At 41.3% G+C, this 13,821-nt stretch overlaps 1 long non-coding RNA gene across 1 annotated transcript in view; it reads right to left on the bottom strand.

Annotated features, from left to right (window-relative positions):
* LOC135412887 (uncharacterized) overlaps positions 1–13,821 on the bottom strand; it is a 404,646-nt gene that overhangs the window by 258,095 nt on the left and 132,730 nt on the right. The window lies entirely within an intron of this gene.

The following is a 13,821-nucleotide window of genomic DNA, read 5'->3' as shown; positions in this document are numbered from 1 at the left end:
CATTTATAGCCTGTCAGAAGGTGCTCCAGACAGAAAGATGGCTTAAAAGATTCCTTCTTCCACTGACTTTCTCAAGTATCATTGCTGATCTGCTAAACCTTCTGTTGGGTGACATAACTCACTTCAAAACATCAACACTCCTTAAAACATTAGAAGATGACAAACACTCTTTATAGTAGGACAACGTAACAGACATAGGGGGTGCTATCAGTCATATCTGAATTTGTTCACATGGGGAGGTGGGAATAACAACTCAAGCAGCACAGAAAGGAAGAAACAAATCTTCTCTATTGGATATTTTCAAGAAAACCAAAGTACTTTAGTAAACAGAAGTACTTCGGTTTAATGATTTCACTCAGACAAAGCTATTGCTTCTTATCCAGCTATACTGATGTTCATGTCTGTGGTAGAAAAACAAGGGAGAATTACAGCATCCCTAGGGATTCTTTAAGTCTTAGGGCCTTTGAATATTTACTGCCACTGAAATGCAAAATGCTAGTGGTGAAAAATGAGATGCTTTAAATTCAGTGCTTTAAAACAGTGCATAATGTGAACTCTGAGGTTGTGCTGGTCAAGCTGCTATCTACAAAGCTTTCCAAAAGCCACCAGTTGCCACTCTATACACATATTACAGATGGCAGCGCTCTTTGATTTGTTCTCAGTTTGCATTACCTTATGTTTTCTTACAGAAGCTGTAGCTGAACAAGAGGGAACACATTTTTTGCTTTGTTCCGGCTGCCCCAGGACCCATCCAACAGGCCGGAATCAGTTCTTTGACCAAAGGACCTGTGACCTCAGCTTTAAAGCAGACTGAATGGACCCAATTGTTAAGGGCCACAGTGCCATTCCATGCTGTGAAGTCCCACATCTGACCCTGTGCCCAGCCTGTTCAGTTTCTTGAAGAAAGAAAAAGCAAAATCCCACAAAGGCAAACCAAAAAATCCCCCAGTTTTCCGCTGGCTCAGCAAGCTGAACAGGTACGAGGACCATGTGGCCAGGGAATAGCATCAGAAGGAACAGGATTGCTATGATTACAGTGATGTGTACTACTATGGATTTCTAGCCTTAATATACTCAGCTAGGTGAATCTGACTGGACAAAACAGGGAGACAGACTCTGTGAGGGAACAGGGAGCAGCTGATATCCAGTACTTGCATAGCTAAACTTCAGGGATGACTGAAAGAAGACACAGAACATAGGAGTTTTGTTAAAAACAAGAGGATGCCCCAGAAAACTCCTGGACTGGAATAAATGACTTGCCCTGAAAGGGCTCTGTGGGCAAATCAGAGGTTTACTTTCCAGAATTTAATTTACCTCATCCAATCCTGAGTCCTGATAATTATAGGACCAAAGAGGGGAAAAAGCAAGGAGGAGATGACTGAGGCTAAGGAAAATAAAATATTAGGCAGGGGAAATGGAAGAAGCAGCTAAAAGTACAAGACTAGAAAAAAAGACTCGATGCAAAGCTTGACCAGAAGCAAGATTCTTGATGAATCTTTTCCAGTATAGGGTTTCTTCTCTTCCTCTTTCCACTTAATATATCCCCAAATCTGCCCCAAGGATGGGGCAGTGCACGTGTGTGAGAGGCTCCTGCTGAACTTTCTGGTTATCAACTCCAGGGCATAACATCCGCAACGCGACCGTACACCAACATGCCTGGTTTGGCAACATACACTCCTGTATGATGTCGGTCATATTCCCACCAAATGCCCTCAAATTCCCACCAAGAGCAGGCAATTAAAAGTCAACTTTCCAATCTGTTCAATGTCCAAGCTGGTTAGGGCATTGGTGTGGGATGCAGTCAGCTCAAATTTATATCCCAGGCTGAGTCAGACCAGGAATCAGACCCACATCTCCCTGTCCCTGTAAGTTTCCCAGGCCCTGAACTGTTTCAGAATAAAGTCCCCTCTTCTAGTTCTACTGGAAAGTATCACCCCATGCCTTTCTCTGCAAACTGGGAAATATTTCCTGAAAACACTTATGTCACAAACATTATTCATTAATCAGGAAAGTTGTCTGCTTTTTGCTGAGTAGAAATATTCCCAGCAATATGCTCTAGTCCAACAGATTTACCTTACCCTTTCATCTACTTCATACCTCTGATTTCTGAAAGTCTCTCATTGACAGTATTTCCTTCTTCCGGAGGGTCAGGAAATAGCACACAAATAAAATAACCCTTGATTTTTCCTATTTGCCTCTCCAGCAACTATTTATCCTATGTATCAAACACATCTGTGATTACATTCTTAGTGGGACAATAAAATTATTGCCTCTTATTAAAATCTGATGATATATATGGGGGGAAAAAAAGTGAAAATTGCACAGCATATCTGTTAAAGAATTGTTATAAGCTCACCTGTGATGACTTCCAAATAGAGAAGAAGTATTCTGAATGGGGAAAACAAGTCTGTCTACAGGTTGCCATTAAGAGTGCTGTGGCTTGTACCAGGTTGCCTTTTTAAAAGTAGTAGGCTACTGCACTGAATGTTGATCTTCACTCATAGGGCTTTTTTTAAAAAATTGTGCTCCATCTGGAACAATAAATTTCTCTTGCCTCAAATATTAAACCTTTTTTAATCCTACAGACTAAACAACAGGTGGGAGATTATTTCTCAGAATTAGCAGCCAACTGCTAGAGCAACTCTCAGCCCACTTACTTTGGTTTGTGGTTTGAACTTCATGGCTTAGCAGCAGCCTACATTTCTTACCAGTAGAAACCAATGTCAATCCTCCAAGACATGTGTCCCATTACCCCAGTCCCTCCAAGGTGAAGACAACTTCATAGCCCTCCCACTAAAGGGAAATACACTTTTGGGCATTAAACCTCAAAATGTAGTAGGACTTCCATTGAAAAATATAGGAAAAGTTTTTCAAAAGCATTCTGGATTCTCCTAATATTTTCTCCCACTGCACATAAAAACCCCAAAAACAAACGAACAAACAAAAAACCAAACAAAAAATACCCCACCACACTTTTACTAAAATGAAACATATTTAAACTGGCACTCAAATGAGATAGATAAATAGGATATTATTTTACCTGTCCAGGAGAAAATATAAAATAAAATAAAAAAAATTCCCTGTGTCAAGTTGACACTAATAACAAAACTGCAAAAAACACAAAACCATTCTCCAAACTAAAGGCACAGTGTCAGCTAAAGTCAATCATATGACTTGAATTGTTTTGTTCTAAATTTGATCAGTAATCAAAATAAAAATCACCAGTTACTTATGCTTTTAAAATTTATTTCAGTCTAGAAGACAAACTTTTCAGTCAGCATGTGTTGGTCTGAAAACACCTTAAATCCGACCTTTTTTTCTTTAATTTTGTAGACACTTCTGAAGACATGCCCAAACTTCGTGTTTCATTAAGCTGAAATTTTCTGATTAAAAATATTTGAGAAAATCCTGAGAAACTCTAGTGCAAAGCATGTCTGAAAAATTCCAGTACTGAGCAATTTAAACCATTATCCCTCATTTGTATAGGTGTATACTTTTCCAAGCAGCTTTTTTTACATGAATGGCCATTAGGAGTGCTGCCATGGGAACAGGCAGGCTATCATTACAGATTTGGAAGTCCAGACAACAACTAAGCCATGGGTATCTCCCTGCTCCCTCCTGCCCTGATTGTTTGGTGACCTGTGTAAGGTAGTTACCTTGTTTGTCCCGAGTGAGAGCAGGCACCTCCAGAACGTACACTTCATCTCATCTATCAAACACTGATCTCAGGATTGGACTATTCAGCCTCCTCTGCAACAACTACAGAAGGAGGGCAGCTGCCTGGTTTGATCAAAATGCCATTGCACTCCACAGCTCGGAGCAGAGAATGCTGATCCCTCCCTGGGTGGGCAGTTGGTAGAACTATCTAATGAAGGCCAATGTGCTCTCTTGCAGACTAATTATCCACGAGGCTGATTAAGGGGCAAGTAATTGCTTTAGAATGGCTCACCTGAGATTAAAGTGAAATAAATGAAAGATAATAGGAAGAGACAAGGATATCTAATCTCAAAGTTTTTCTGACTGATACATTTCAATGAGAGCTTCCCTTCCATTTCAGTTAAATCTACCACCACTCTACCATTGAAAATACAGAGAATCACCTGCCTGCTAGAGTTCACCACCAGACTTACAGATAACTTTTGAGTATATTTAGACATAAAAATAATTAAGCCATCACTATATACTGGGTGTGTTAATTGAAAAATCAACTACACTTCACTTTAATTAGCAACTGTTAGGTATTTACTTAGTAGCTTGTCATGCTAGAACTTGTTCAGCTTGCTGCCAAAGATATTTTTGCCATGCATATTTTCCATGTTGGTTTGAAATAAGAGGAGGATGTGGCGCATTGCACAAAGATGTATACATTTATGCAGCAGGCATAATTTCCAATATGATTCTAGAGAAGAGCAACAATGGAGGTGCCACAATCATTTTTCCTCTGCTCAAGCACACAACAAATTCCAAGCCTCGTTACCGCTGTTTGCCAAACCCATTACCACTCTCCTCCCTGTCCAGCCTAATGCTCAGTAGCTCCTGCAATAATGGGCCCATCTCCAGAACTGGTTCCAGCTCAGACCCACTCAACAGCCTGCTGCTGCTCTGCCCTCCTGGCTTGCTTCACTGATAATTCCCAAAACACTCCTTGTTCTGTGCCCCTACCGTATGTACACTGGTCCTGCTCTGTCATACTGGTTGTTCAGCTTCTTGTCACACTTCCCCACCTTTTTTAGGACATTAGAGGTATTTGGTCAGCTGTATGCTATTTTTTCAGATGTCTCTATGCTTTCCACTCTGGGTCCCTCTACATAGGGATCTATTTTATTCATGACAAAGGCCCTCCAGACACTGATCTACTGCTTTGGTTATATCTGCAGCTCCAGAGAGATCTGCTTCTTCCATTTAGTTCCATTTCTCCTGCTAACTCAGTTTTTTCAATCTCCTCTCTCGGCCTCTTGTGCTCCTGCTGCTGTCTGTCCATAACTACTACTCATGGTAAGAGTCATAAGGATCTTCAATGCTTTTAATACTTATTTTAGCAACTCAGCTCAGTATTTATCAGAGCTCTGTTTGTTCCTGCAACTAGACAAGGGTATTATTTCTCCTCTTTGTTATCCCATGAACCCATCTGAAACGGTTTCTGGTGCAATTCAGATCAGACCTACTCCCTACAGAGTGAAGCAAACTTTGCAAGAAGTGAGTTGGAGTGATTTAGTTTCCATACCTGTTCTCATTGAGGCCTTGCCCCTGAGAATATCAATGAGCTGCCAATTAGTACTCTATTGTCAGAGCTCAATGCCAGTAATGTCAACGATGAGAGAGAGCTGTAAATCTCAATTTGATAAGTCAGAAAAGGTGTGTAGGGTTGACCTTGGCTGGATGTCAGATGCCCTCCAAAGCTGCTCTTATCACTCCCTTTCCTCAGCTAGACATGGAAGAGAAAAATATAATGAAAGCTCATGGGTTAAGATAAGGACAGAGAGAGATCACTCACCAATTGACAGCATGAGTAAAGCAAACTCAACTTGGGGGAAAAAAATTATTACAAATTCAAATCAGAATAGCATAATGAGAAATAAGAACAAATCTAAACCCAGTTTCCCTACACCCCTCCATTCTTCTTGGGCTCAACTTTACTCTAAATTTTGTCTACCTCCTCCCTGCCCAGTGGTGCAGGGGGACAGGGAATGGGGGTTGTGATCAGTTTGTGACATGTTGCCTCTGCTGCTCCTTCTTCCTCAGCAGGAAGACTCCTCACACTCTTCTCCCTGCCCCAGTGTGGGGTCCATTCCACAGGAGACAGTCCACCATTTCTCCAACATGAGTACTTCTCACAGGATGCAGTTCTTCATGAACTGCTCCAGTGTGGGTCCCTTTCCACAGGGTGCAGTCTTTCAGGAAGAAGCTACTCCAGTGGTCACAAGTCCTGCCCCAGCATTGGCTTCTCTCTCCATAGTGCCACAGATCCTACCAGGAGCTTGCTCCTGTGCAGGCTTCCCACAGGGTCACAGCCTCCTTTGGGCATCCAGCGGTTTCAGCATGAGTTCCTCCACTGGCTCCAGGTGGATTTCTGCTCTCCCATGGACCTCCATGAGCTGCAGGGGCACATCCTGCCTCACCATGGTCTTTACCAGGGGCTGCAGAGGAATTTCTGCTCTGGCTCCTGGAGTGCCTCCTGTTCCTCCACCTTCACTGACCTTGGTGTCTGCAGAGCTTTTGATATCATGTATTCTCACTCCTCTCTGGCTGCAGTTGCTGTTGTGCAGTTTTGTTTTTTTTTTTGTTCCCCTTTCTTTAATACATTATCCCAGAGATGCTACCACTGTAGCTGATGGGCTGATGGGCTCATCTTGGAACCCTCTGGCATTGGCTCTCTCAAACATGGGGGAAGCTTCTAGCAGCTTTTCACAGAAGCCACTCCTGTAGCCCACCCACTACCATACCTTGCCAGGCAAACCCAGTACAAAAGGCCATAGGAATGCTTATGTGGAAAGTCAGCAAGCAACATAGGTCTCACACCATTTAAGTCAAAGCTCCAGAGTTACCACCTTTCCTTTCTGTATCCAATTCTCCTGTAATATCTTCCCTTAGATACTGTGTATTTTAAAAACAATACTGCTCAAAAACACCAGTTATTTAACACCCACTTCTTTAGAGCCTGTGCTTTGTCTGTGATATTTCCAGACAATAGCAGTAAACATTTAATTTTAACCTTAGAAATAGCAAAAGACCACAATGCGCTGAAGATTGAATGCAGAAACAAAAACCCACAAGCATAATATTCAATTAAATTAAATGCCACTTCATTTGTTTTCTTTGATTCTTGACAGCTCAATACTCAGTTTGGGGGAACTGTACTTTGGCAAACATTTTGAGGTGGTAAACACATTCTACTGACTTTTTTCTGTTTGAAGCATTCTTTCTCTATAGTCAACATTTGTAAGAATGCAATTATCAATTCCTAAAATGTACCTCCCCATTGTATTGCCTTCATTTTGGAGAGGGCAGGATGGCGCTTGCTCAAAACGAACTTATTATAAGAAGAATTTTTATACCTCCAGGAAAAGCAAACACGACAGAGACCAAGAGTGCAGAAGTTAAATATGCAGCAGAAAAGGGTATGGAAGTCTTAATCCACAGGACCATTCAGAATACAAAATCTCAGCAGGATCTTCTGTTCACCTCATAACTGGTGAGAAAGAACCAGGACACTCCTGGACTACACCTGCACAGCAAGTAGGTAATGCAGCCCTGTCTGAAGACTGAACAGCAGACTGTGAGGGGTAAGAAAACCCACGCAATACTCAGAATGAGCTATTCTGGCCGCTCATGTGATAGCACCTTTTTTTTTAGCCAGCACAAGACACAACATCAAGCATCTAATGGATTTAGGCATATTCATTCCCAAAGGACTACCGAAAATCTGTCATATAGCCTACATGCATATCCATGTCAAATTTTGAAGCTGAAGTTCTAGTAAGGCTACATAGGGCCCAGATACCAGAAAGAGCTTTGGATGCTTCCAATACCCTTACAGTAAATAGTCTATTGTGCTACTAACTGCTATTGCCATATGCACACCTTCAGGTGAGGGTTTGTATTGCCATTATGTATCCTTATTACCTGCTAGAAGAAAAGCAATTGGACTTATAATTATCCATTACTGCTACCTGGATACATTTCCTGAGAGAAGCTTTCCACTAATTCATACTCTTGTCATGCTTGCTGCATTGCATCTAATGTCATTTTTCTAAATTAGATAAATAAAATATTTATATTTGGTGACCTTGAAAAGAAATGTGGACCACTAGCTCAGGATGAATTTCCTGGAATTCAATAAATATTAATAGAATGCAACAAGCACCAGAGCAGAAAAAGAACGACTGATACAACTCTAATGAGTGTGGTGGCATTTATTATTTAAATGACCATTAGAAACACTCTTAGCCTTTTGAGGAATTCAAGCAGAAGTAGTAGACAGATGCTCCTGAATGCAGGAGATTAATCATTCTCTCTGTAAAATGCAAGACCAATTAATTTGGTTTTTGAGTTGTGTGGGTTTTTTTCTTTCCTGTCTTTTTTTTTCCCCTCCAGTAAAGAAAAGCAAATTAAAATTAAAATCTGGTTCTTTCTAGGTGTCTAACTCATGTAGTTGGAAGTACTGCTATGGCTTTTAGGTAGGAGATGACACTTCCCACACAAACTACTGTGCATGGCTGCAACCAGTTTTGTTAATCCTCACAAGCAAACCATGCTTCAGAGTCAAGATGATGGGCATGCTGTCATAGAATAAAAAGCATTCTGAGATGCTTGTGCCAGAAATAGCAGTTGAGGTCAGGAATGGAAACTGCTGGATTCTAGGAGATCTCACGAGCTGTGTAACAGACAGATATGAAGGACGGGCTTTAAGACTGAAGTTTCATCATGCCGGGATCTGGGTAACGTAAGTTACCATCACTTGATTAAAATCAATAAATCATGGCCATATACACCAACCAAGACCATAGCAGACCGTAGTAAAAGTTGAGATAAGAAAGAGTGGGGATATATAAGACAATTCTTCCCTTTATGTCTACAGTGACTGATCTCAGCACATGTCAAAGAAACACCAGAAACCCAGGGTGCCCCAGTCTCATCCTCTAGTTAATTGCCCTTGTCTAACCCTCTGGTGCTGGTACAGGTCTATGGTAGGGCAAGTTGGTTGCAGGGTCTATGCTTCACCTCCAGGACTCAGAACTTGCAGAACATCCCCTGCCATAAAACCACAGGCCAAAGGTATCAAGTTTGCACTGGCATGAACAGACTCTGAAGTCAGACAAAGGCTTTAAATTCCACATTGTACATTTTGCATTTCAGTGAACAAGCACAGCAGATTTGTTGCAATGAAGTTATGATGCTGGTTACAATGTAATTCTGATTATTTCCAAAAGGATGAAAGGGGAAACAAAATTATGTCAAATATGGTGCTACATAGCTATATAAGGCAAATATGATAGTGAAAAAGAATGCTCCGTTGATATAATCAGCACTGCTTGGCATCTCAAAAAAATAAATTCCAAAATAAGAGACTGCTATTTAACACAGAAATTTTTCAAATCAGGATGAGTGAAAATAGAAACAAAATTTAACATTTTTGTATATGTAAAGCAACAGCATTAAAGGCTTAGTACCACTTGTTCTGATAAATCTTTGTGAAAGATAGAAGAAAGCTGAAGATTTTAGGCATCTTTTTGTTAAAGATAAATGCAGCAGAAGAGGCACATTTCTTATATAACTTGCTACTGCATGTCCTTAGCTTCACACTTTGATTTGCTGGCTGTTAAAAAAGAGGAGATCTTGCTTTACAGCTGGCTTGTAAGGTTTTGAAAGGTTATAAAATTTTGAGTAGCCTGAAACCATTTTAGATAAGGGTCAAAAAAAAAAAAAGTAAAATGTTTGATGAGAGAGTTACTCCACCCCTCCCTTCCCCTGCAGAGTTCTGCTGATAAGTTGGTATCTCTCAAAAGACCACAGATAGGAGGCCTTTTGCCTCCAATCCCAACTCGAGTCCATGAATATCCACGTTCAGGGTTCATCCAAGTTGGCAAGTGGTATCCCTAATATGGGAGCTGAGACACAGAAATCCTAATGTCTTTTGGATGGGTTTTCTTTGTAATAAAGGTAAGTTGGTAAGATTTTTTTTTACAAGCTTCAGAGTTTAAAGCCAGAGCCTTATTTGGTGTAAAACACCAAAGCAACTCCGATTTCCAATGACCTATTTCAATGAAGATTAAACAAGTAAATGACCAAGTGAAGGGTAGCCTCCTTGCAGAGGAATAGAAACTAGAAAGAGGATGACATTTGACTTTTAAGACTGTTTTGTAAAGGTCAGGTCTAAACGCCTGTACGTTACATCATACTGGTTAAGGACCAAGTTATTTCACAACTGCCTAGATAAAGTCAGATGTTTACTGCAAGGTGGATAATGATCATCTCCTTGAATATGAGAGAAAAATGCATTAGGTACTGGTGGGTGTCTTTGAAAAATAACATTGGAGCTGAGATGTTCCTTTCTGTTTCCTCCAACACTCACCACAACAGTTTAAGTGAAGTTCCTGTTAAAGTTACAAACTTAAAGTTCCTGAGACTGAGTTTTTGAGTTCATTATTAGAGCAAGGAGTATGGGTAGGAGCTGAACAGCTTGTTGAGCGTGACTTAACACATTCCCTGGTACTGCAACACAGCCACATATACAAACTAGTAAAATGTATATCCTTTCTGATTTTTAAATTTCTTGCTGCTAAACACAACACCAGAACCTGACAGTTTTTGCCACCACTCACTCCTGTGCAACACTGCATTTAAGCACCTGCTTACCACTGAACAGGTGTTTACAATTAATTGATTTCAGTGCTTCCAACAACCACAGATTACAATCAAGAATATTTTAGGGTTTGGGATATTGTACAGAAGTAGGTGGTTTGCACACTGTACAACAGAAAGATCCTGCACAGCAAAGCAGCACTCCAAAGGTTTTGCTATCAGTCCCCAAAGTCATTTAAACAGAGGCAGTGATGAGAGATTAGAATGCTGGCTTGGGTTCAAGTCCTGCTTCACCACTCACCTCTTCTGTGATCCTGGACAAATGATTCAGGATAATGGCACTGTTTTGCTTCCCAAAGATGTTGTAAGAGGTACAGATACAGTGGTGATTGAAGATCTTTCAGCCTCCTACAAAGAGGTGATAGGTCATGTCTGCATCTGCAATTAAGAGATATCCTGGGGAATACGAGAATGTGAAAGGAAAGCATAGCTAACTGCTATTTTCCAAACTTAATCTTTTCATAAGATTGAATAGCCTTGATATTTTCATGTATCACAAAAGAAAGTCTTGCCAAACATAGACCTGCATCACCATATTAAGAGAAGACAAATTCATTCTTTCTGCTTCAAACAAGAGGGTAGTTTAGAAACCTCTATGCAGATTGGGAGGAGGAAAATCATAGATAAACATTCATTTAACTATGAAGTTGTTATGACAATTTCTACGTAAGTATGAAGTATTTCCAGACAACTATTTCTTTCAGTAATATCACTTATCTGTAATGCAAACTGGTATTTGTGTGTCTTACAATAAAAAAAAAAAGAAAATGCCCATATATCTCTGGAAGAACAACAGACCTCTGTTACTGCTGTCATGAGGTGCAGCTATGTATGGACACATGTCCATACATATATGGACACGTGTCCTCTGCATTTGATGGAGTTGACACTCCTGGTATCATTCCATTTGTTCCTCCATGAGTGGCTGTTGCAGATCTGCAGCAGGCTTTATTGTCAGGCTAGTGTTTTAACTAGCTAAAAAGACATTCAAGCCCACTATGGCTCTTGCTCACAATTTAGACACAGCTAGATGAATTAGAAGCACTTCCAAATGAAGCATGATGTCTATTCAATGCTGGCAACCAATGCCCCTGAATTACTCTGTGATCAAGTCTGAACTTCATTGTTCCAGAGTCAGGACCATATCATTCAGTCTCTGCATCAAGTTTAGTCAGGTGAACATGTACCTGCATATGAGAATTTTCTCTCTAGCACCTGTTACAAATAAACACAGGTCAGGACCTGTGAAGTTTCCAGTGAAGCTTTGAACAATCAGTTTCACTCAGAATGCATTGCTCTTATTACTAAAAAGTTATTTTCACCATGACAATATAACCCATGAATGGTGACTATAGTGTCCACAAAGTCTACGTAGTTATCTGCACTTGGACCTTACAAATAGGTTTGCAATGACTGGAAAACCTTTGGATATCCACAGAGTGGAAAACTGCTGACTAATATTAGCAATAGTACAGGCAGAGTGGCATCGTCTGTAGAAAGTGTCCTGGACCTCCACTCCTTTGGCTGGTCTATGACAAACCAAACAGACTGCTATTCACCAATTTCTTGGAGGGTTCTGGCAACAATACCCACTCTTGCCTTCTCAAAGCATAAGTCTACTCATTCACACACCATAGAAATGGTTAATGGCCCTAGAATCAACTGACGTGTCCTCAATCTGATTTTTTCACATGCTGCAGTTGCTGTGTTAACAAGTCAGATATGGCGATGCACTTTCTGAGCCCTTTCTAATAAAGAATGGTGTGAAACAAGGCTGCGTTCTCGCACCAACCCTATTCACAATCTTTTTCAGCATGATGCTCCAAAGGGCCATGGCAGACCTCAATGATCAAGATGGTATCTACATTCGATATCTTACTGATGGAAGCCTTTTCAACTTCAGGTGACTGAAGGCCCACACCAAGACCTTAAACCATCTTGTCCGGGAGCTGCTCTATGCTGATGATGCCACCCTTGTTGCCCACACAGAAGCAGCTCTGCAGCGTTTAACATCCTGCTTTGCAGACACTGCTGAGCTCTTTGGGCTGGAAGTCAGCTTAAAGAAGACAGAAGTTCTCTATCAACCAGCACCTCAGGAAGTCTCCCCATATCACCAGTGGCGAATCAGAGCTCAAATCAGTCCAGCAGTTTAATTACCTAGGTAGCCTCATCTCCTCGGACAGTAAGATTGACGGAGAGATAGACAACAGATTAGCAAAGGCATATAGTGCTTTTGGAAAACTCCACAAAAGAGTTTGGCGAAATAAACACCTGAAGAAAAGTACAAAGATCAGTGTTTACAGAGCCATAGTGCTGTCTACTCTCTTGTATGGTTCCAAATCATGGGTCATCTACCGCCACCACCTGCGACTCCTAGAACGCTTCCATCAACGCTGTCTCCATACAATCCTAGACATCCACTGGTCAGATTATTTGATCAATACATCTGTTCTAGAACAAGCAGCAGTCACAAGTATTGAGGCCATGTTGCTGAGAACACAGCTGTGCTGGGCAGGACACGTCTCAAGGATGAAGGACCACCGCCTCCTTAAGATCTTGCTTTATGGTGAACTTGCCACCGGCTGCCGCATGAGAGGAACCCTGAAGAGAAGATTCAAGGACTCCCTGAAACAACATCTCAGCCTTGGCCATATTGATCATCATAACTGGTCTACCCTGGCCTCCAGTCGGGAGGTCTGGAGACACACCATCTATAACACTGCTGATGCTTTTGAGAACGCACACAGGATCACTCTTGAGGAGAAAAGACAATGCAGAAAGAATCGTGCCTTGCAGAATATACCACCTAAGGAGTCTTTCTGCTGTGCCTTCTGCAACCAAACATGCCTGTCTCATATTGGCCTTTTTAGCCACCAGTGCGCTTGTAAAAAACGTGGGTAGAGCCCTCCCCAAATCTTTGTTTGTGAAGCCTAGCCATGATGATGATGATCATGATCATCATCATCATCTCCCTTTCAGGTGAACAAAAGGCCTCTGCCTCACCACTTTGTGCTCCAGTAGCAGAGAGCACAGGCTTGTCTTGGTCTGTGACACAAGGCACCAACAGAAAAAGCTGCAGAGTTGTACATTGGCCCTGCCAAACCAGACAGTGTGAGGTCAATTTAAAACAAGAAATGGTTTAATTACACTGACACTGCTCATCGACTTTGCCCTCTCTAATCCCATCAAGTCAACTGATTGCTATGTTCCACCATTACAGCTAGAACAGAATGACCCCTTTTGAAAGTGTCATGCCATGTGTGTTATGTTACCTGTCACTGGGAAGATGCAGAACATCACAGTTCTATCCCTAAAGCAATCAGCTCAGATGGGCAAGAGTTAAAATCCCTGCCAGTTCCTCTTGCAAGTAATGCTTTGTGTAGTGCTCGTGCACACTAGAGTGTCAGTCCTTCTTAATAAACTGAGAAACTTCAAAAAACCCACATAACCCAAAGTGTA

This window comes from Pseudopipra pipra, chromosome 4 (genome assembly GCF_036250125.1).
Source record: "Pseudopipra pipra isolate bDixPip1 chromosome 4, bDixPip1.hap1, whole genome shotgun sequence".
In the NCBI taxonomy this organism is placed as follows: Eukaryota; Metazoa; Chordata; class Aves; order Passeriformes; family Pipridae; genus Pseudopipra; species Pseudopipra pipra.
Note: the sequence above shows the minus strand (reverse complement) of the source record. Positions and strands in the feature narration are given on the sequence as shown.